The following is an 18,938-nucleotide window of genomic DNA, read 5'->3' as shown; positions in this document are numbered from 1 at the left end:
ATATGTCATTTCCAAATATTGTCTCCCATTGTGTAGGCTGTCTTTCTACTTTCTTGATGAAGTTCTTTGATGCACAAAAGTGTTTAATTTTGAGGAGCTCGCATTTATTTATTTCCTTCTTCAGTGCTCTTGCTTTAGGTTTAAGGTCCATAAAACCGCCTCCAATTGTAAGTTTCATAAGATATCTCCCAACATTTTCCTCTAACTGTTTTATGGTCTTAGACCTAATGTTTAGATCTTTGATCCATTTTGAGTTAACTTTTGTATAAGGTGTGAGATATGGGTCTTCTTTCATTCTTTTGCATATGGATATCCCGTTCTCTAGGCACCATTTATCGAAGAGACTGTTCTGTCCCAGGTGAGTTGGCTTGACTGCCTTATCAAAAATCAAATGTCCATAGATGACAGGGTCTATATCTGAGCACTCTATTCGATTCCATTGGTCGATATATCTATCTTTATGCCAATACCATGCTGTTTTGATCACTGTGGCTTCATAATATGCCTTAAAGTCCAGCAGCGTGAGACCTCCAGCTTTTTTTTTTCCCTCAAGATGTTTTTAGCAATTCGGGGCACCCTGCCCTTCCAGATAAATTTGCTTATTGGTTTTTCTATTTCTGAAAAGTAAGTTGGTGGGATTTTGATTGGTATTGCATTGAATCTGTAGGTCAATTTAGGTAGGATTGACATCTTAATTATATTTAGTCTTCCAATCCATGAACACGGAATGCCCTTCCATCTCTTTAGGTCTTCTGTGATTTCTTTTAGCAGTTTTTTGTAGTTTTCTTTATATAGGTTTTTTGTCTCTTTAGTTAAATTTATTCCTAGGTATTTTATTCTTTTAGTTGCAATTGTAAATGGGATTCGTTTCTTGATTTCCCCCTCAGCTTGTTCATTACTAGTGTATAGAAATGCTACAGATTTTTGAATGTTGATCTTGTAACCTGCTACTTTGCTGTACTCATTTATTAACTCTAGTAGTTTTGTTGTGGATTTTTCCGGGTTTTCGACGTATAGTATCATATCGTCTGCAAACAGTGATAGTTTTACTTCTTCCTTTCCAATTTTGATGCCTTGTATTTCTTTTTCTTGTCTAATTGCTTTGTCTAGAACCTCCAACACAATGTTGAATAATAGTGGTGATAGTGGACATCCTTGTCTTGTTCCTGATCTTAGGGGGAAAGTTTTCAATTTTTCCCCATTGAAGATGATATTAGCTGTGGGTTTTTCATATATTCCCTCTATCATTTTAAGGAAGTTCCCTTGTATTCCTATCTTTTGAAGTGTTTTCAACAGGAAAGGATGTTGAATCTTGTCAAATGCCTTCTCTGCATCAATTGAGATGATCATGTGATTTTTCTGCTTTGATTTGTTGATATGGTGTATTACATTAATTGATTTTCTTGTGTTGAACCATCCTTGCATACCTGGGATGAATCCTACTTGGTCATGATGTATAATTCTTTTAATGTGTTGTTGGATACGATTTGCTAGAATTTTATTGAGAATTTTTGCATCTATATTCATTAGAGAGATTGGTCTGTAGTTTTCTTTTTTTGTAATATCTTTGCCTGATTTTGGTATGAGGGTGATGTTGGCTTCATAGAATGAATTAGGTAGTTTTCCCTCCACTTGGATTTTTTTGAAGAGTTTGAGGAGAGTTGGTACTAATTCTTTCTGGAATGTTTGATAGAATTCACATGTGAAGCCGTCTGGTCCTGGACTTTTCTTTTTAGGAAGCTTTTGAATGACTAATTCAATTTCTTTACTCGTGATTGGTTTGTTGAGGTCATCTAATTCTTCTTGAGTCAAAGTTTGTTGTTCATGTCTTTCCAGGAACCCGTCCATTTCATCTAAATTGTTGTATTTATTAGCGTAAAGTTGTTCATAGTATCCTGTTATTACCTCCTTTATTTCTGTGAGGTCAGTAGTTATGTCTCCTCTTCCATTTCTGATCTTATTTATTTGCATCCTCTCTCTTCTTCTTTTTGTCAATCTTGCTAAGGGCCCATCAATCTTATTGATTTTCTCATAGAACCAACTTCTGGTTTATTGATTTTCTCTATTGTTTTCATGTTCCTTTATTTCTGCTCTAATCTTTGTTATTTCTTTCCTTTTGCTTGCTTTGGGATTAGTTTGCTGTTCTTTCTCCAGTTCTTCCAAGTGGGCAGTTAATTCCTGCAATTTTGCCTTTTTTTCTTTTCTGATATAGGCATTTAGGGCAATAAATTTTCCTCTTAGCACTGCCTTTGCTGCGTCCCATAAGTTTTGATATGTTGTGTTTTCGTTTTCATTCGCCTCGAGGTATTTACTAATTTCTCTTGGAATTTCTTCTTTGACCCACTTGTTGTTTAAGAGTGTTATGTTGAGCCTCCACGTTTTTGTGAATTTTCTGGCAATCCGCCTATTATTGATTTCCAACTTCATTCCTTTATGATCTGAGAAAGTGTTGTGTATGATTTCAGTCTTTTTAAATTTATTAAGACTTGCTTTGTGACTCAGTATATGGTCTATCTTTGAGAATGATCCATGAGCACTTGAGAAAAAGGTGTATCCTGCTGTTGTGGGATGTAATGTCCTATAAATGTCTGTTAAGTCTAGCTCATTTATAGTAATATTCAGATTCTCTATTTCTTTATTGATCCTCTGTCTAGATGTTCTGTCCATTGATGAGAGTGGTGAATTGAAATCTCCAACTATTATGGTATATGTGTCTATTTCCCTTTTCAGTGTTTGCAGTGTATTCCTCACGTATTTTGGGGCATTCTGGTTCGGTGCGTAAATATTTATGATTGTTATGTCTTCTTGTTTAATTGTTCCTTTTATTAGTATATAGTGTCCTTCTTTGTCTCTTTTATCTGTTTTACATTTGAAGTCTAGTTTGTTGGATATTAGTATAGCTACTCCTGCTCTTTTCTGGTTGTTATTTGCATGAAATATCTTTTCCCAACCTTTCACTTTCAACCTATGTTTATCTTTGGGTCTAAGATGTGTTTCCTGTAGACAGCTATAGAAGGATCCTGCTTTTTAATCCATTCTACCAGTCTATGTGTTTTGATTGGGGAATTCAGTCCATTAACTTTTAGTGTTATTACTGTTTGGATAATATTTTCCTTTACCATTTTGCTTTTTGTATTATATATATCATATCTGACTTTCCTTCTTTCTACACTCTTCTCCATACCTCTCTCTTCTGTCTTTTCGTATCTGACTCTAGTGCTCCCTTTAGTATTTCTTGCAGAGCTGGTCTCTTGGTCACAAATTGTCTCAGTGACTTTTTATCTGAGAATGTTTTAATTTCTCCCTCATTTTTGAAAGACAATTTTGCTGAATATAGGAGTCTTGGTTGGCAGTTTTTCTCTTTTAGTAATTTAAATATATCATCCCACTGTCTTCTAGCTTCCATGGTTTCTGCTGAGAAATCTACACATAATCTTATTGGGTTTCCCTTGTATGTGATGGATGGCTTTTCTCTTGCTGCTTTCAAGATCCTCTCTTTCTCTTTGACCTCTGACATTCTGACTAGTAAGTGTCTTGGAGAATGTCTATTTGGATCTATTCTCTTTGGGATATGCTGCAGTTCTTGGATCTCAATTTTAAGTCTTTCATAAGAGTTGAGAAATTTTCAGTGATAATTTCTTCCATTAGTTTTTCTCCTCCTTTTCCCTTCTCTTCTCCTTCCAGGATACCCACAACATGTATATATGTGTGCTTCATATTATCATTCAGTTCCCTGAGTCCCTGCTCATATTTTTCCATTTTTTTCCGTATAGTTTCTGTTTCTTGTCAGATTTCAGATGTTCCGTCCTCCAGTTCACTAATCCTAACCTCTGTCTCTTGAAATCTACCATTGTAGGTTTCCATTGTTTTTTTCATCTCTTCTACTGTACCTTTCATCCCCATAAGTTTCGTGATTTGTTTTTTCAGACTTTCCATTTCTTCTTTTTGTTCATTCCTTGCTTTCTTCATATCCTCCCTCAATTCATTGATTTGGTTTTTGATGAGGTTTTCCATGTCTGTTCATATATTCTGAATTAGTTGTTTCAGCTCTTGTATCTCATTTGAACTGTTGGTTTGTTCCTTTGGGCCATATCTTCAATTTTCCTGGTGTGATTTGTTATTTTTTGCTGGTGTCTAGACATTTAATTACCTTAATTAGTTTATTCTGAAGATTGCTTTCACTTCTCTTACCTAGGGTTTTCTTGCTAGATGAATTTGCTGTCTGTTCTTTGACCTTCAGTTCAGCTTTTTCCGGACCTCTAGCTTAGGTTTTGTTTAACAGAGGATAATTTTTCATTTCTTGTTTTCTTGTTTCTTGCCCTGCTTGTATGGTGGCTTTTCCCTCCCCAACCTTAGGAGGGTCTACAAGGTGTTATAGACTCCAGGTGGGTTTTCCTGGACTAAACTGGCCTCCTATCAGGGGGAAGAAGTCACCTGCGTCAGTTTTCCCTGAGGGTGAGACCCAGCAGGTTAAAAGACTTTCCTGTGAAGTCTCTGGGCTCTGTTTTTCTTATCCTGCCCAGTATGTGGCGCGTCTCCCTGCAGGTCGCACCATCAAAAGATGTTGCGGCACTTTTAACTTTGGAAGACTCTCCTTGCTGGGGGCGTGGTGGAGACGGAGGAGAGGTTGTAGGCTGGTTTTAATGGCTTCAAATTGCCAAACCCTGGTGTCTGAACTCCTTGCGGGAGGAATTCCACCTGAGTTGGGCTTCACCCCTCCCCTGGGGAAGGCACAGGTGAGAGACAGCCCTGAAAGCAGCCTATTTCTGCCTATGCCTGGGGCAGTTGCTGCCTGAGAGGTCCCGCCACTGAATCCTGAGGCTGCCAAGTCTCCGTAGAAACACAGCCACTAAAACGTCTGTTTTCTCCTCTTTCCTCTTTTTCCGTGAGCCCAATGAGCGAACTCCGACTTAACCAGGTTTAGCGTCTCTTTCCTTTCCCTCTGGGAAGCCGCCTGTGGGGGAGGGGCACCGGCCTCTGGCTGCGGCGGCTTGGAGAACTCACGGTTTTGGGGAGGCTTGCAGCCGATCCAGCTGGTCCAGACTGGGGTACGCTGTGTGTCCCGTCACTAATGTGACGGAGCTGTTCTGTACTGTTTCTGGTTATTTAGTAGTTGTTCTGGAGGATGAACTAAAACACGTACATTGCTAAGCCACCATCTTGGCCCCTCCTCCTCTGTCTCACAAGCTAATGTCTTAGTTGTTGCTGCATAAAGTGATAGAAAAGAGCTGTGGTAAGCAACAGACCAACCAGAAGGCTTGGAAGGAAAGATCAGGGAATGAGATGTTCTTGTACTAGTCAGGTTCTCTAAGGAAACAACCAACAGGAGACATCTGCAAATATGAGATTTTATGAAAGTGTCTCATGCAACTGTGGGAATGCATGAGTTCAAATTGCTTAGGGCAGGCCACGAGCTGGCAATTGTCATGCAGGTTTTCAATGAATTCTCCTGGGGATCCTGGCCGGTTGAAGCAGAGGCGAAAGTTCTCTTTCCAACTGCTGAAGTGATCACCTCCTCTTTAAAAGCCTTCACCTGATTAGATTAAATATCTCTCATTGCAGAAGACACTCCCCTTAGCTGACTGCAGGTGTCATCAGCCATAGATACAGTCAACCTGCTGATGATTCATGTACGCTAAATAGCCTCAAACAACAGATAGGCCAGTGTTTGCTTGACCAGACAACTGGGCACCATCACCTGCCCAAACTGACACATGAACGTGACCATGATAGTCCACCCCTTCTCAACTTGGCAGCTATCTACATCACCTTAAACCATGCTTAATCTCTAAATAAAAACAATAATGGATATATTTTTCACCTAACAGTACTCACTGTCCTGCATACAACCAGAAACATATTAAATTGCCCCAGAATAGGATGCAAGTCCTTGGATAATATTCACTCTTAAAGTTGACATCCGATAATAACAATAATACAACGATGTGAACTTTAAGGGATTTGAAAAACTCTGGCAGACTCCTAGGAATGTAGAAGCCCATGAAAATACTCTGGACTGTATGCATGCTTAGGAAAAACTTGAGAAGGCCCTAAGCTTTCACCTCTAGCTGACCTTGAGATGCTGTATGGCCAGGAAATGAAGCATAAAGCAGCATGGTAAATGCCCGACTTAGTGTGGAAGGCGTACACCAACACACACAGCCCTTCAGCAAAGACTCAAAGTTTTCCCAGGCATTTAAATAAATTTTTATCTAATCATCACCAGATTGCAAAACTCACAGACAATTTGAGAGCCACAAATGACAAGGTATACAGACTTCATAGAATTAGTTAGAAAAGTCACTAAATGAACTATAACAACTACTATAAGCAGCCACAACGAATCCTAAGGAGGGGAGAGAATCGGATTTTCAGAGTTGCCATATTGTATTTTCAACAAAAATTACAAGGCATGTTCCTTGGACCAGCACTTCCCAGAAATAAGTAAATAAATAAGTAAAATTACACGGATGCAAAGAAACAAGAAAGTATGGGTCATACACAGGAACAATAACAGTAACAACAACAAAAAACAGTAACAATGTCTGAGGAAGTCCAGAGGTTAGATTTTCTAAAGCAGACTTTAAAGCCGCTATGTTAAATATGTTCAGTGAGCAAAAGGAAACCATGACTAAAGAACCAAAGGAAAGTATGATAATGACATTTCACCAAATAGAGATTATCAGTAAAGATACAGTAATTTATTATTTTTTTTAAAAAGGAGCCATATCAGATTTTTGGAGTGGAAAAGGAAAATAGCTGCAATGAAAAATTCGTTAGAGGTTTGTATGGTGTATGAACATATCTCAATAAAATTGCATTAAAAAATAAAATCATTAGAGGGACTCAATAGCAAATTTAAGCTTGTGGAAGAAAGACTGCACAAACTGAAGATAGGTCAATTGAGAATCTTCAGTCTGGAAACAGAAAGAATAATGCAGGAAAATCAGCAGTACCTCAGAGGCCTTTGGGACACTGCATTAGGATTCTCTAGGGAAACAACTGATAGGATGTGTCTGTGTGTGTAAGTGTTATGAGATTTATTACAGTAATTGGCTCCTGCAACCATGGGTCTGAATTCTGTAGGGCAAAAGCTGCAGGTTTGTTTTGCTTTGTTCTTCACAATGAGAGGCATGATATAATTGGCAGGTTATATCAGGACAGCCTCCGTCCCTCCCGGTTGGAATGGGCAGAGGTGGAAGGTCACTTGCAGGAGTTCTGCTCTCCATCCCTGTTCTCCAGCAGGTAGGCTAAATGGTGGTGAGATGTCCTCCTGGGCTCAGGTACTTCAGGGCTGGTACATACCATGTTCTCTTGGCTCATATGGGATACAGTATAGGATTTCGAGGTGACCTGTAACCTCAGTCAGATGGGATACAGTGTAGGATAAACAGCTGATGCAGAAAGCCCCAGCTGACGTGGGACATGACTCTCAGGGGTGTGGACCTTCCTGGCAACGTGGGACAGAAATCCTGGAATGAGCTGAGACTCAGCATCTGGGGATTAAGAAAAACCCTCGAATGAGTTGGGACTCAGCATCAAGGGATTGAGAAAAGTTTCTCGACCAAGAGAAGGAAAAGTAAAATGAGACAAAATAAAGTGTTAATGGATGAGAGGTTCTGAACAGAGTCAAAAGGTTATCCTGGAGGTTATTCTCATGCATTAAATAGATGTCACCTTGTTAGTCAAGATGTAATGGAGAGGCTGGAGGGAACTGCCTGAAAATGTAGAGCTGTGTTCCAGTAGCCATGTTTCTTGGAGATGATTGTATAATGATAGAGCTTTCACAATGTGACTGTGTGATTGTGAAAACCTTGTGTCTGATGCTCCTTTTATCTACCTTGTCAACAGACGAATAGAACTTATGGAATAGAAATAAATAATAGGGGGAACATATGTTAAAATAAATTTAGTTTGAAATCTAGTGATCAATGAAAGGGAAGGGTTAAGGGGTATGGTATGTATAAATTTTTTTCCATTTTCTTTTTATTTCTTTTTCTGAATAGATGCAAATGTTCCAAGAAATGATCATGATGATGAATATGCAGCTATATGATGATATTGTGAATTACTGATTATATATGTAGAATGGAATGATCAAAAGTTAAGAATGTTTGCATTTGTTTGGTGTGTTTTGGTATTTAAAAAAAAATCAAAAAAAAGAAAAAGTCCCAGCTGTCTCAGTAGGTCCAGTCCAGCAGTGGGTTGACATGCTTGAACAAAGGCCAGCCTTGGTCAGTGGAGCTGAAGGGGTGGAGGCTGCAGGAGTAGGAATCCCTGTGGCAGGTACCCATCAGGACAGTCACCAGCTAGAGGTGCTGTGCTTGCAGCTTGCCCAGGGCATGCTTCACCTATAGATTTATACCTCTTGATAGTGTTCTGTAGAAACAGCTCCAGCTCAGAGAAAGGGGGGATGCTGCAGAGATACAGACCTGAAGCCTCTGTTGGGCATCAGGGCATTTCTTCTGCACAGCAACATGAAAGAGGTGCAAGAGGGCAGTACAGTCCTTGCCCCTGTTGAAGTCCCCCCAGAGTGGGTTGAGGCAATACTGAGCCAGGGCAACCTCAGTGGACTGCAGCGCATCTGTCACCTTTTGCCCCAGAGAAGACCCTGATTCAGTGAATTTCAATAGCTTTGCTGGCCTGTTCCATGGCATTGGACTTGCAGGGGACCAGAAGTCCCTGGGGCAGATGGGCAGGCCTTCCTCCAGGAGCCCTTCTTCCTGAGTCTCACCTGATAATAGTTGCTGCTCCAGTCAGGCCATGCCTGTGCCCCAAAGTGGGTCTGGGTCTCAGCCAGAATGGGGGTGATGGATGACAGCTGTGTTTTGGAAGAGTTTCTTCAGTCCTTCCAGCAGCCATCACAGCAGCTCTGGAATGCTTGGGATTAAATTTTTAATGAATTCCTCAGGAGAAGCTGACTGGCTGAAATAGAGAGGGAACTTCTTTCCAACTGCGGAAATACTTAGTTCGCCCTTGAAGGCCTTCAGTGATTGGGTGACATGTCTCTCATTGCTGAAGGCACTCTCCTTTATTGACCGTAGATGTAATTAGCCATAGATGTAATAAACTGACTAATGACTTAAATCCATGAAAAACCCTCACAGTAGCAATCAGCTGGTGCTTGCTTGGCCAAACAACTTGATACCATGATCTATCCAAGTTGACACATGAACTTAACCATCACAGACACCATCAAGTGTACCAAAATACACATTATGGGAGCCCCAGAAGGAGAAGAGGGAAAAGGGAAGAAAGAATATTTGAAGAAATAATGGATGAAAAACACTAATTTCCAATCCAGGAAGGAAGCTCAACAAACTCCAGGTAGCATAAAGTCAAAGAGATATACACCTAGACACAGCATACTCAAGCTGTTGAAAACAAGAGTCAAAAAGACAGATCTTTGAAAGCAGTAAGAGAGAAGCAACTCATCACATAAAAGGGGTCCTCAATAATCTTGAGTCAATAAGAAAGGATCCTCAATAAGAGTAACTGTCCTAAATAAATGGCAAGATGTCCAGTGTTCTTGGATTGAAGACTTAATATTGTTAAGATGTCAGTATCACTGAAAGCAATCTACAGATCCATTGCAATCTCTATAACAATTCCAGTGTCAGTTTTTGCAGAAATTAAAAAGCAAATCTTCAGATTCATACGGTGTTGCAGAGGGCCCCTGATAGCTAAAACAATCTTGAAAAAGAAGGACAAAGTTGGAGGTCTCAGATTTCCTGATTCCAAAACTTACTATATTCTATAGCAATCAGTGTGGTATTGGTATAAGGATAGGCATATAGACCGTTGGAATAGAATTGAGGATCCAGAAATAAACCCACTCATCTATGACCAGTTGGTTTTTGACAAAGATGCCAAGTCCATTAAATGGGAAAAAATAGTCTCCTCAACAAATGGTGTTGGGCAACTGGAAATCCACATGCAAAAGAATGAATTTGCACCTCTACCTCTCACCATATACAAAAAAAAAAAAAAAAAAAACCCCACAAAAACTAAAAATGGGTCAAAGCCCTAAATATCATAGCGGATACTAAAAAACTCTTAGAAGAAAACATAGGGATATATCTTCAAGACATTGTATTAGGCAACGGTTACTTAGGTTTTACCAAAGCAAGAGCAATAAAAGAAAAAACAATTGGATTTCAAGTGTCCATGGAACACTGCTCAGGATCAATCATATACTAGGCCACAAAGAAGACTCAATGTATTTAAAAAGATTGAAATGTTATCCAAAAGCAGTAGATTAAAATTTGAAGTTAACAACAGGAAAAAAATAGAAAAATTCCTAAATAAGTAGAAATTAAACACCGCCATCCTAAAAAGCTGTTGGGTCAAAGAAGACATCACAAGGGAAATTAGAAAATTTCTAATTTCCTTCAAGGAGAACAAAAAGAAAATCATAAAAATACCAAAACTTTAAGGTTTCAGCAAAAGCAGTGATGACAGGAAAATTTATAGCTGTAAATGCCTACATTAAAAGAAACAAGAACAACTTAAAAAGCCAACCTTCTACTTCAAGAAACGGAAAAAAAAAAAAAAAACTCATAGCGAAGAGAAGGAAGGAAATATAGAGTGGAAATGAACAAAACAGAGAATAATAGCCAATAAAGAAGATCAGTGACACCAAAAGTTGGTTCTTTTTTTTTTTACATGGGCAGGCACCGGGAAATGAACCTGGGTCCTCTGGCATGGCAGGCAAGCGTTCTTGCCTGCTGAGCCACCGTGGCCCGCCCGAAAAGTTGGTTCTTTAAAAAGATTTTAAAAAAATTAATAGACCTTTAACTAGGTTAAATAAGAAAAAGAAGAAAGAAGACAAAATAATAAAATCAGGAATGAAAGAGGAACTATTACTACCAACGTTACTGAAATAATAAAGGTTATGAAGGAATACTACGAACCATTGCATGTTGATAAATTAGATTACATAAATAAAATGGACAAATTCCTAAAAAGACAACAGCTACTGAATTTAACTCAAGAAGAAATAGAAAATATTCAAAAATCTATAACAAATGTAGAGATTAAGTTAGTAGCCAAAAATCTTCCAGCAAAGAAAATCCCAGGACCAGATGGGGTCATTGGTGATTGTTACCAAATGTCTAAAGAAAAAGAAACATCAGTCTTTCTCAGACTCTTCCAAATGATAGAAAAGAAGGAAATCTTCCTGACTCGTCCTATGAAGCCAGTATTATCCTGAAACCAAAATAAAGACATCCAAAGAAAACTACAAACTGATAGCGCTTATGAATATAGATGCAAAATCCTCAACAAAATACTAGCAAATCAAATCCAGCAGGATATTAGAAGGATTATACACCATGACCAAGTGAGTTATACCAGAAATGCAAGTTTGGTTTAATATACAAAAATCAGTTGGGCGGGCCATGGTGGCTCAGCAGGCAGAGTTTTTGCCTGCCATGCCGGAGACCCAAGTTCAATTCCTGGTGCCCACCCATGCGAAAAAAAAAAATCAGTCAATTTAATTCACCTTATTCGTAGAATTATTAAAAAAAAAAAAACATGATCATCTCAGTAGATTCAGGAAAAGCATTTGACAAAATCCAACACCCTTTCAAGTTAAAAACACTCAGCAAACTAGGAATGGAAGAGAGCTTTCTCAAACTGATAAAGGGCATCTATGAAAAACATTATGTTTATAAAATTCACCCAAGTTGTGTGTTGCTTTGCTTTGCTCATTTTTATTGTGTATATAAATGGCCAAAGTGTATGCATTTGACTGTTGATGGCTGTTTGGGTGCATTCCAGAGTTTGCTAAAGCTACTGGAATGCAATATACTAGAAATGGGTTGGCTTTTTCGGTAGGGTTTTATTAGGTACCAAATGTAACAGTTCTAAGGCCATGATCATGTCCAAATTAAGGCATCAGGAGGAAGATACCTTTCCTTGGGAAAAGGCTGCTGGCATCTGGGGTTCTTATGTCACAGGGAAGTCACATAGCAACATCTGCTGGTCCTTCTCCACAAAATGTATCTGGGCTTCTGTGGGTCCTTGCTTGTTTCTCCCAGGGCATTTCTGTCTCTGAGCCCTCTCCAAAATGTCTCTGCCTTTATCCCCATAAAGGACTCCAGCAATGGGAATTAAGACCCACATTGAATGGGCTGGGTCATATATCTATGGAAACGACCTAACCAAAAGGTCCCACCCACAACAGACCTTTGCCCCCACAGGGGTAGATTAGAAGAACATAGTTCTTTCTAGGGTTCATGCCAAATTCAAGCCAACTGTTCTAGTTTGCCAGCTGCCAGAATGTAATATACCAGGAACGGATTGGCTTTTTAAAAGGGGAATTTAATAAGTTGCTAGTTTATAGTTCTAGGACCGAGAAAATGTCCCAATTCAAACAAGTCTATAGAAATGTCCAATCTAAGGCATCCAGGGAAAGATACCTTCGTTCAAGAAGGCTGATGAAGTTCAGAAGTGTTTCTGTCTCAAATGAGAAGGCACATGGCAAACACAGTCAGGGTTTCTCCCTCGTCTGGAAAGGCACATGGCGAACGTGGCATCATCGGCTAGCTTCTTCTCCTGGCTTCTTGTTTCATGAAGCTCCCCGGGAGGTGTTTTCCTTCTTTATCTCTAAAGGTCGCTGGCTGGTTGACGCTCTACTTTGTGGTGCTGCAGCATTCTCTGCTCTCTCTGAATCTCTCTGAGTCTCCAAATCTCCTCCATTCTCCCAAATGTTTCCTGTTTTATAGGATTCCAGTAAATTAATCAAGACCCACGCAAATGGGTTGGAGACATGTCTCTGCCTCATCGAGCTTAGCAACCACTCTTGATTGAGTCACATCTCCAGGGAGATGATCTAATTACAGTTTCAAACATGCAGTACTGAATAGAGATTAGCAGAAATGGCTGCCTTTACAAAATGGGATTAAGATTAAAACATGGCTTTTCTAGGGAACTTAAACCTTTTCAAACCGGCACACCAGCACACTAAGAAACCATGGCTGTAGATTCTCTTGTACATGTACCATGTTTCCCTGGCTCGTGGACAGGCGCTCATTCAACTTTTTGAGATCGCTGCAAACTGTTTTCCAGAGTGGTTGTACCAGCTTCCCCTCCCCAGGAGCTGTGTGAGAAGGCCCAGCCCCTTGCCCAGTGCTGCAGGGTTGGCCGGAGAACTATGGCTGGTCTGCTGTGCAACCCCCACCCCCCAGGCCCTGCATTTCCTCCTCCTCCCTCGGCTACCCTTAGGAGGGTGGGTGTGGGCACGGGCTCTGCAGTTTCCTTCCTGGCCACAGCGCACACCCAGTGGGCCGTCCTGGGAAATCCTTCCCTTCAGTTAGCAAGTGGTTCTCAGGGCTAAGGCCAGAAGCTGTGGCACCCATGTCACCCCTCTGCAGTGTCCATCTCCCTTCATCTCCTGTGCCAGCTGCAGCTTCCTCCTGGGCACACTGTGGCTTAGGGTTCAGACAGCCTTCATTCATTGCCCCCCACTCTGATTCCATCTGCTTTCTCTCTCAATTACTCTCCAGGATTGCTCATCCGCTGGTGATACTCTTTGTCCTTTTCCATGTGGGTGTGAGTTGATTAGGCTTTCATTATCTTTAGATGAAATAGGACTTGGACAGGGGAAGGGTAGATGCGAAGGTTCTCTTGCTGTCTTGATGTCCTCTGGACCCCTCCCCTGGACCCTTGCCCTCTGACTCACTCATGCCTTTTGGCTGGACCCCTGCCATGTGGCCAAGGCTGCTGGTGTCCTTCCCTTCCCCCATTGCCTGCGGCCACTCAGCTGGAAGATTACATCACTCCCTTCCTCGCAGCTGGAGGTGGCCCTGTGACTATTGCATGGCAGCAATAGTTTTTGTTGTTCCTCCCCCCCAACTGGGGCTGTCAGCTCCTTAGCTCTCCCCTCCAGGGCTCCCTGCAGCCCCAAATGACCCCCCACCGCCCCCCACCACTGCTCTGCTGCTGTCCCCCCTCCCCAATTCTCACAGCTATTGCCTAAATCATCGCTTTCCCAGAATCCTCTTCCCACCTTTGCCCCGTGAACTCCTACTCATTCCTCTAAACCCTTCTACCCCTCTCCTGCACCTCCCAGCTCCCTGGTCCTTGTCCACCCTTCTCACTATGGTCTGTGGGCGTGAGCCCCCTGGGCTTGGTGCTGCCAGGGGGTGGGGAGAGAGAGAGAGAGAGGACAGCCAAGCAGTGTTCAGCCGGGGCCACTTAAAAGACAGCCCTTCCCTGCTCAAGCCTCTTTTGGTGAGAGTGTGAAAAGAAAGGGGTGTCTGCAGGGGGGGCAAAAAGAGGGGAGCTGGAGTGTGTACCTGCAGTGTTGGCAGGTGCCCTCCCCTCTGCGCTCTGGGCCTCCCAGCAGGCCTGGAAGTGTGTGGGACCCCCCCCCCCCCATCCTGGGCAAGGTCTGGGTGTCCACCTCTGGCTCCCTCGCCCTCATTTGGGCAAATGCTGCCCTGGGCCTGGCTGGGTCCTGGGTCCCTGCGGGCTTCACCAAGGCAGGCTGCAAGTGAGATAGGATCTGAGCACCGGCTTGTGGGAACAATCTGCTGGCCGCCCTGTTTCCACCCGCTTCCTGCTCCTGGGCTCTCGGTCTGGCAGGCTGGGTGTGGCCACAGTCTGAGGAGGGCAGCGGGATGCAGGGGAGGCCCTCTCACCCGGGGACATGAAACAGTCGCAGGCCCGCCAGGCACAGAGCACGGGGTAGCAGTGGCGTGCGAGGCAGGCGTGCTGGCAGCTGGGGGTGGGCGCGGGCAAAGCATTCTAAAAGTTCGGGTATCGCGTGGGAGGAGGGCAAAAATAATTAACTTTAGGGGCTAAAACATCGGGGTGGACACGGACGGAGGCATGGAAGGTATAACTTCCAAACAGACACAGGTGAAAAGAAAAGAGGAAGGCTGGGCCAGAGCTGGAGGTAAGAAGTCAGGTAAGATGGTACAAATAAACCCCAACCTGTGTGAATCACAAAAATGTAAAGGGTTAAATGATCAAAATAAAGAAAGCAATTGTCAGATTGTTTAAATGATCAAAATCCACGTTTTGCAATTATAGGAGGCCCTCCCCAAACAAAAAGCATTTAAACGAACTATTAGAGGACAAGGGAAAGAGAGAGGTACTGTGCAAAGACTAACCAAGAGAAAACTTGGTTAGAAAGCTATGTCCATAGCAGATAAAATCGAATTTAAGGCAGCAGAGACGAGGTTGATTTGTTAAATATAAACATAATAGCCCAGCTTCTTGAGTATTAACAAGGAAAAGAAAGGAGGCACAAATAAGAAACATTAGAAAGGAAAAGGAGATTCCACTTCTATAGATGCTTCAGTGAGGAAACAGAAGTATAATGGGCTATTGTGTCAACGTTTTGCCAACAAATGGGGAAACAGATGGACTGGATTCTTTCTTGGAAAAACAGAGTCTTCAAAAATGGAAACCAGAAGACATTTAAAAGCGTGAACAATCTTATAGTATTAAATAAATAGTCTGTCATTTGAAATCACCCTCTCCCTCCCAAAAAGGCTTAAACAGCTTCAAAAATAGATTCTACCTTTTCAATAAATAGTTCCAGTCTCGTGCAAATTATTTTAGTTAATGGCGAAATCGAGAGCACTCTCTCCTCATCTTTCATAATAAAAAAATAATGACCGTAGGAATAGAAGCTGATAGGATACATGGTATTTACTAAGAACCTAAAGCAGACAACATAATGATGAAATGTTAAAAGCATTCCCTGAAAGATAAGAAGCTTGACATGAATGTCCATTATCAAGACCTCTATAAGACACGTTAGTGATCCTTGTCAGTGCAGTAAGACAAGAAAAAGAAATACAAGTATAAGGATTTAGAAAGAAAAAGCCAAAATTCTCACTACCTGCAGATGATAGAACTACCTAACATAGAAAATCTAGACGTCTCTGTGAACCCATGACTAGAATTAAAGTTGCTAAATCCAAAATGAAATTCATTTGCATTTTTCCACATTAGGAAAAATTTAAAAATGTAATTTTAAGAAAGACACACTCTGCAATAGCCACAAAAATATGAAGAAAGTTAGGAATACATATAATAAAAAAAGTGCAAGTTCTATAATACACTGAAAATAATATCTTGGACACTATTTCAGAGCCAGTTACTCTGAGCACATGAGCTGGTTTTATTCTCACACTATTCCCATGAGGAATGTTTCCTTACTCTCTCTGCTATGTGGACAGTGTCCTGCTCTGATCTGCCTAGTGTCACAGCACCCGGAGGCAGCATTCAAGCCCAGACACCCTGGCTCCAGGACCTGAATTGTCGTCATTGTGCTTCACTGCCTCACGTTGGTATTTTGTAGTCTCAGTGTGAACATAACACATGCTGACCCTAGAAAAGTTAATAAAAGAGGAAACAGTGAAGAGGGAAATAAAAATTGCCCATCATCTCACCAATGTTGGCTTGTTCACGTACATTACCTCTGGTCTCCTAAAATCTTGTCCATCCAGATATAGCATGAGTCAGACCCTGAGCCCAGTTGGAAGTGTCATCCCAGCTCTGGGGCCTGAAGCCTCTTTGCAGCCCATATGGAGCCTGCTCAGCCCCCGTGGCCTGCCCCTCACCCACCCCATTCAGTTTTAATAGTTTTTGTTTCACGTGTTTTGCAGCTCTGTTGTCTGATGCCTACAGCAGATGACTGTGTCTTCAGCTCCAGTACTTTGTTCTGTTTGGTTCCTTTTAAAATATCTGTCTCTTAATTGTGATTCACATATTGTTCATTCATTTCTTCCTTTATATCCTTTCTTTGTGTTTTCATTTATCTCCTTAAGCATATGAGCATCACTTTTTAAAATCATTTTTCTGGTATGTCCTGTCATACGGGACAACAAAGTCCTGTCCTTTTTGTTGGTTTTTCTGGATTTTTATCTCATTCCTTTGGCTGGGTCATCATTTCCTGTTTCTTTGTTTGTCTTGTAATCTTTCATTGCATCCTGCACATTTTAACATTTTTAAGTGTTAAATCTGGGATTTAATCCCTGTACTGTCTGTTCCTTAGGTTTGTGTCCAGCTAGTGATATGACAGAGATTTCTTTGAGTTCTGGGATCTAACAAAAATAAACAAAAGCAAAAAGTACTTTTCAAAGTCTTTGCAAATTGGCTGTGCTTTGCCTAGTGGTGTTTTTCAGAGTTTAGTTTTCCTATGACCATCAGCCCAAGGCAAATGGAAAGTGCAGTATCTTATCTTATCTGAGCCTGTGGAGCCTGTTTCTTGTCCTGCACTTGTGTCAGTATGTTCTTGGCTTTAGGAATTCTCCCGCCTATAGGAATTTAAATTCCCCCTCTATTCCCTTTGAAATAGACTTTCACCTCCTCTTGGGTAATCCTTAGTATGACTTAATGCAGTTGGTCTCTTGCCCCAGGCTGCTTTGATTTAGTTATTTCTTATACTGTCTAAAAGCTGCTTCTCTGCCTTTAGGATAAGTTCTAGGAAGGTTAAAGCCTGACACAAGTTTACTGGCTCAGTCTTTCAGGCTTTCACCTGATAGATTGGCACTGACATATACAGGCACCCCAGTATGTCCAGAGGGATTACTTTCTCCCTCTGGAACAGGGCGAGGGACCTACAGTGTGAGCCCAGGCCGGGTGAATTTAGAAAGGGGCTGCAAGAGTTCTATGAGCTTTGCTATTTTAGTTTGTAAAAGTTGCCAGAATGCAATATACCAGAAACAGAATGGCTTATGAGAGGGGGAACTTTTAATTTGCAAGTTTACAGTTCTAAGGCTGTGAAATATCTAAATTAAGACAAGGCTATAAAAATGTCCAAACCAAGGTATCTGGGGAAAGAGACCTTGGTTCAAGGAGGGTGATGACGTTTGGGGTTTCTCTCTCAGCTGGAAGTCACATGGTGACATCTGCTAGCTTTCTCTCCAGGCTTTCTTCAGCAACTTCCCTGGTGGTGTTTTCCTTCTGCATCTCCAAATGCCTCTGGCTGTGTGGGTTTTGTTGGTTCTGGTGGCTTTTTCCAAAATGGTTCCCTTTTAAAGGGCTCCAGTAAACAACCCCACTTTCAATGGGTGGAGACACATATCTATGGAAAACATCTAATCAAAAGTTACCACCCACAATTAGGTGAATCACATCTCCATGGAAACACTAAAAAAGATGCTACCTAGCAATACTGAATAAGGATTAAAGGACATGGCTTTTCTGGGGTACACAATAGCTTCAAACTGGCACATTCTACTCTTTGGACCCCCAAAAGACAGGATTCTTTCCAAATGCAAAATACATTAATTCCATAACAATAGCAGAAAGCCTTAAACCGTTTTAGCACAAATGCAGTACAAAGTCAGAAACAGTACAAAATCTCAACAAATTCAGCTATAGGCATTGTCTATCCAAAGGTAAAATTCTCCTCTTTTTTATAAAACTCAGAGCAAGTTTTCTGCTGCCAATATACAAAAGGAGGGACACTCATAGGAGGAATTTCCGTAAGGAGTAATTGGAAGGAACACAACAGGGGTCACCAGACCCAAACATTTCTGGAAACCTGCAGGGCAAACTCCATTAGATTTCAAAGTCTGAGAGTCATTTATCCTTGGGGCTTTAGAAAGTGGCAGGGCTACCCTTTCCAAGGGCCCACGCAGTGGCCCTGCTCTCTTCAAATGCTGGGGTGAGAATTGCAACCTTGAAGGACATTGGGGAGACCACCTTTTTCTCAGCTCCACCCTCTCCATGCATCGGGGCAACACCTGGACTCTCTGCTATTTCCAGGACACCCGATCAACCCCCTCAGAACAATGCGGTGGCAGCCAGGCACTCCCCAGTCCACAAGGAATGTGCTCCACCCTCTCTGAGGCCTGCAGCACTGAAATTCCTGCCCTTTGCCTTCAAGGCAAGCTCACCCTCTCCAAGTGGATGGGTGGATTTACTCTCCTGGCCTGCGGTTTCTTGGCTTCGGACCTTAGCTTCCAAGATTC

The 18,938-nt window shown here is 41.6% G+C and overlaps 1 pseudogene; it reads right to left on the bottom strand.

Annotated features, from left to right (window-relative positions):
- Nucleotides 1-8,180: 8,180 nt before the first annotated feature.
- LOC143682145 (FAD synthase pseudogene) lies at nt 8,181-16,285 on the bottom strand (annotated as a pseudogene).
- Between the last annotated feature and the right edge of the window lie 2,653 nt (nt 16,286-18,938).

Source organism: Tamandua tetradactyla, chromosome 5 (assembly GCF_023851605.1).
Source record: "Tamandua tetradactyla isolate mTamTet1 chromosome 5, mTamTet1.pri, whole genome shotgun sequence".
In the NCBI taxonomy this organism is placed as follows: domain Eukaryota; kingdom Metazoa; phylum Chordata; class Mammalia; order Pilosa; family Myrmecophagidae; genus Tamandua; species Tamandua tetradactyla.
This window is presented reverse-complemented; position numbering and strand designations above follow the sequence as displayed.